This window comes from Physeter macrocephalus, chromosome 8 (genome assembly GCF_002837175.3).
Source record: "Physeter macrocephalus isolate SW-GA chromosome 8, ASM283717v5, whole genome shotgun sequence".
NCBI lineage: Eukaryota > Metazoa > Chordata > Mammalia > Artiodactyla > Physeteridae > Physeter > Physeter macrocephalus.
The window spans coordinates 48,756,414-48,762,338 of record NC_041221.1 but is presented as its reverse complement, the minus strand read 5'-3'; positions in this window follow the sequence as shown (position 1 = coordinate 48,762,338).

Here is a 5,925-nt window from a genome sequence, read left to right as displayed (position 1 = left end):
CCTGCGTACCGCAAACAACAACAACAACAACAACAAAACTTACAGCAGAACAAATTGCAGAAACACATAGAAAGTCATAGGTCATTTCCTCATCCGTTAATGGTTAAGCCATCAGAGACCATGCCAAAGTCAAAACTGTATTTGTGCAAGAGCTATTTGGTCGGATGACCAGGAAGAGGTTTGAAGGTTCTAATTTGTAGAATGATGGTGATTTTCAAGCCTATCTTGAAAGACAAAGGGTACCCAAATGCCTAACTGATCAATATACCTGGAGAGTTCAAGGTGCCACAGCATTTGGGAGGTGGGTCTTTACTGGTGAAGCTTTACCAGTAAAGCTTTACCAGCTTTAAGTTGCTTCCTCTACTTCAATTCACCCTAGAAGAGAGAACCCAGTAAGAACCAGGAAAGAGTGCAGAGCAGCAGGTGCCTGAGATCCCAGAAGAGGGAATGATGATACACAGTGACATCTGCAGAGGTTTTCTGCTAAGATGCCCAGGCCAGCCTCCTAAGGAAAAAAGGCCACATTGACCTGCGTCAAGGGAAGCCATGCACACACAGCTCCTGGAGAGACCCCACTCATGCCAGGTGTTTTCTTCCTACTATATTTCACCTCACAACACGAGGCTGGGGTGGTCTGCAGTTCCCTCTCCACCTTCATAAGTCACTGACAAAAATGTAAGGGGTTGTCACAGTCGGGGCTGCCACCACTCCTTCCACTGCCAGCTCCTCCTCCCTATGCTTTGCCCAGCCTGCAGCAGCCCGCTCCCACCCCAAGAACTCAATTTGTGGTGAGAAGCACGTTCCCACATCCTGTTGAAGAGGGGCCTGATGCTCCCTTCAGCATCAGAGGCTCAGCCAACTGGAATCCATCACAGCCCATTCGCCATGAAGTAAACATTCTGTTAAGCAAGGAGCTCTGGAGAATAGATTCATGACTGGGTTCAATGCTCCTTAAGAGGCTAAGGAAATCTTTTTTCCTACTTTCATCTGTGTGATCAGTCATGAAGAAATTCAAGTAAATTCAGCCTGTCAGCCATATGTTTAATAGCGATTATGGAAAGAAATGTGCAGGCATTATGGGAGTGCTTATTTGGGTAGGGGGTGGCAGAGGGGGGTTGTTTCTGAGGAAGAAAATAAAACCAGGTCCCTGCTTTTACATCTCCTTAAGAAAACAGAGTACACACATTCAATACATAAATTATGATTCATTAAGTACCTAAATATTTAGACAGTGTTAACAGGGATGAAAAACGTTTACGGCAGTTTCAGTGTCTAGAGTGGAGCTTGCCATCTACTATCTTGTGAAGCATTGTCATAAGTACTGTGTTTTCAACCGTTCACTCTAGCTTGACAACCAAAAACAATTGAAGTCATTTTATTACGTAATTTCTAACAATAGAAGTTCTAAGAAAATTTATTTTCAGACTAAAATAATCCCCCCCCAAATAATTCCTTTTCCAAGTTTACTGGATATAGCAGATCAAGTCACTTTGAAGAGAAAAGACAACTTATCACTGTGTGTGTGTGTGTGTGTGTGTGTGTGTGTCAGACTAAAATAATCCCCCCCCAAATAATTCCTTTTCCAAGTTTACTGGATATAGCAGATCAAGTCACTTTGAAGAGAAAAGACAACTTATCACTGTGTGTGTGTGTGTGTGTGTGTGTGTGTGTGTGTGGGTTGGGAAGTGGGGGAAGGCTTGGCTTGGTCATGAGGAATATATCTGTTGTTTTATTTTCTTTAATCTAGGCAATATAAATCCATGATGCTAAATACTATTATTGCTCTATGAAAGTTTGAACTGCTTGAGTCTATTCCAAATTTTCACCAGCCTGCTTCCTACCTCAAGGATGGTAAATTTATCTGGCTTAACAGAAGAACTATCTTTTCTGTCTTTTTGTTATACCTCTGGTCAATCCTGGGCTGAGTGGATCCTAAATTTGAATAACATGAGCCATCACCTCAGCAGAAGCTGTGTTCTCCCATGCAGCATGCCACCCTCGTCTGCCTTCTTTCCTCTTCCACCCGTGCTGGGCAGGACTAGGGCGGGCTTCCTGGAACATGTTCCCACTACATATGCATCTCCTTGTACCCTGATGCCACTGATGCCGCTCTACCTGGGGTTCTGTTCTGGACGATGGTGGCAGTGGTAGGAACTAATTTTGTTCTGTGAGAAGCACTAGCAATTCAGACGAAATAAATCATGAGTATTGACATGTTATCTCAACATAGCAATAAAAAAAAAGAAAACCTACGCATGGTGAAATTGATCAATGATGAAAGAAAGGAAAAACAAGGAGAGTCAGAGAGATAGAGGGAGAAAGAGACCAGTTTGGATAAACTATCGTTATTTACCAACTCCCTCATGATTAAAAGCATTAGATGCAATCAAGTGAAATCATTTTCTTCTCTTATTCCTTGGACTCTATTTAGGAAAGAATAACAGCAGCCATAAGAATGGTTCAATTCTCCGCATGCTTTAATTACAAAAGTGACACTAACACATATTAAGAAGGTAAAATTAGGCTCAAAGTTATTTTAAATTCATTAGTTACCCACAATTCATGGGTGTTTTATTTCTTTTGTGCTTTACAAATGAAACTTTACAAAGATGAGACTTTCAAATACAAGGAACTTTGAAAACAATCTAGCAATAGTCTTTTGTATTATTAGTTTCTCTACAGTTATTTGTAGGTTTTAGAGTGTATTACATCATAAAAATTAAAAGCAGAATTTCCGGTAAGTTGTTTCCAATTATGCAGGAGCAAGAGGATTAGCTCAGGGATTCTCAATCTCAGCACTATTTCGACTGATAATTCTTCGTTTCGGGGTCTGTCCTGGGCGTTTTAAGATGTTTAGCAGCAGCCCTGGCCTCTATTCACTAGTTGTCAAGAGCACTTTCTCAGTCGGCCCTTTCAATCAAAGATATCTCCAGACATTTGCCAAAATTGCCCCAATTTGAGAACCACTGGATTAACCTAATGCTCAGGATATATTTAAAATCAAACAAAATCCAGTTACCAATGTTTTTAATTTTCCATATGAAAATATGTAGATGAACTAGCTGCAAAAGAAAACGTTTTCTTGATGTGTAGTTTCTTGATGTCTGTCCTAAAGGCCATCTCAGCCTTTGTTTATGTATGTACTTGATTTACTGCCTTTATGTAAGTTGCTGAAAGCAAAAAAGATTTTCTGGAATCTGGAGTTGTTAACTAGAAGTACAGAGGATATAGCTAAAGCATTTTTGCATCTTCTCAGGGACTGTGAAAAGCATGTTAAGTTTACGTTAGTGAAGGTATATAATTCTGAGGAAGGGGAAAACATGGGGGCTAAAGGAAATTCATTTCTGTCAAGAGCATCTCTACAATTACACCTGTATAATTATAGACCAATGCACGGGAGTAGTTTTGGCTAAGCATAGTTCAGATGTTCTCCGACTTAAAATGGTTCGATTTAGGATTTTTCAACGTTATAATGATGCAATATGCATCTAGGAAAAACCGAACTTTGAATTTTGATCTTTTCCCAGGCTAGCAATATGTGGTACGATACTCTCTCGCGATGCTCACAGCTTCCAGTCGGCTGTGCAATCATGAGGGTAAACAACCCATATACATGCAGCCATTCCATACACATACAACCATCCTGTTTTACTTTCAGTACAGTATTCAATAAATTACCTGAGGTATTCAACACTATTATAAAATAGGCTTTGTGTTAGATGATTTTGCCCAACTATAGGCTAATGTAAGTGTTCTGAGCACGTTTAAGGTAGGCTGGGCTAAGCTATGATGCTTGGTAGGTGAGGTGTATTAAATGCATTTTCTATTTAGGATATTTTCAACTTACAATGGGTTTATCTGGATGTAACTATCATAAGTGGAGAAAGATCTGCACAAAACTCATTAACAGCTGGAATTAATAACAATTTGCTTCAAATAAATTTGGAAAATAAATTTCAAGTAAATTTCAAGGCAAAATGTTTGTTTTACTTAAATATCTTAAACTATGAGATCTCCTAGATTATGAAATGCCTCTTCTTAAGAATAAACAGAAGCCCGATCTTTAAATCATTAAAAGTTAAAGAAGTCCTGCAAATTAATGTAAGGGGTTAGTAAGGGAGAAACTGGATGTAAATTATGTGAGAACTCTCTGTACTGTCTTCTGAATTCTTCTGTAAATCTAAAACTGTTGTGAAAAATAAAGAAATTAAGTCTATTTTTTAACAGATGGTGCAAATAATATGCACTGATATGGATCCAATTATCAAGGGGAAAAAAGGAGAATTAATATTGAAAATATTTAACAAGTGGAATTGCACAGGCACCAAGCAATCAGAGTGGCTGCTGATCACACATCCAGCTGAGCTGGTGTGTAGCAACTTAGTATCAGTTCAGGAAAAAAGCAAGGTGCAAAGCAGGGGTTTCCATTTGTGCAAAATCCGGGACAGAAAGGATGTGCGTGTGTGTTTATTTTTATATATTTGTATATGCACAGTTAGAAATATACATAACGAACTGATAACAGCGGTTGACTGACTCTAGAGAGGAACTGGGTAAGTTCACCATGTAATTTATTGTTTAAAGTAGGTCAATTTTGAGAGTAAAAGGGAGCATTATTAATAATTATTCCAGAACAATAGGCATGAACTTGTACTGTACTGATAAGTCAGTATTTATGATCCCCATAGAACTGGGGCATGAGGGCTTGGAGGGTCAGGGTTTAGAGCAGGCTTACTTTTCCCTTTTTCATGAAATACATTGCTCTTACCCTCTTTTAAACTTTTTTAGAGTAAAAAGAGCCCTAGAAAATGGAATGAAATGAGAATGAGAGAATGTCAAAAAAATTTTAATCATTTTTGCCTTTCTATCATTATCATAAAGAAAGAAATCTAACTATTATTGTTAAGATTAAGGGCGAATCTGGGTGTTGAAAATTTTATCTGATAAACTTATTAAGAGTTGTAACAACTAAAAACCTCTAAAGCTGAGCAGTCAGTATAAGAGATTAAATAGTTGTAGAGTTCAGGCTATTGATTTACGAGACATATTAGTAAGTTCAGATGCTGTTACTGTTTCTTCAATGTGTCCCACATAGGAACCTGTGGCTCTTTCTTTCTCTGTCTTTCAACATGCAGTTGAAAGTTTCAGAGTGGGGGAAACCAAACTCAAACATCATAAACTCTATGATGTTATCCAGCAGTATGTTTGTTTCAGTCATATTAATTTAAAATTAAGACGTAACATTAATGATTGTAACTTCAGAATTTGGTCACCTGGAGAAATGATGTTATGCAACTAGTGAATTCGAAAAAAAAAAATCATGATGGCAGACAATCCTTGGATGTATATTACATGCAATTCTTGATCTAAGAACTTTACATGCATTAACTCATTTAATCCTAATTAAAAAACAAAACCCGGTGAGAAATAGGTACTCATTATTCTCCTGCTTGATCACACAGCTAGTGAGTAGCAAAGTCAGGCTGGAACCCAAGTCAGTGATTTCAGAGACGTTGCTATTAACCATGATACTGCACTGCCTCCTGGTTTTGAGTTGGCATCTGGGACTTAAATTCCAAATCAACCACTTCCATATTTTCTAAACTAAAACAAGGGTGTGCAGTTTGACAATGTGTTAGTGTGTCTCATGGATTTCCCCCCATGAAATCCAAGTTGTGAAGTTGCCGTGACTAAATAGGATATCACTTAAATCCTTTAGTTTCTGTTTTGTCACCAATGCAGTGAGAGAGGTAGAATAGATAATTTCTAAGTCTTCACTTTCTTTATAAAAATAGGAAACCCTCCCAGGTTCCGGGCATTCTTTAAAGTGCTTTACAGATATTGATTTCTTTTAAAGCCCTATGACACGACTCTTTATTCCCTTAATAGAGGTGAGCAAACTGAGGCCCAGGGAGCTTATATACC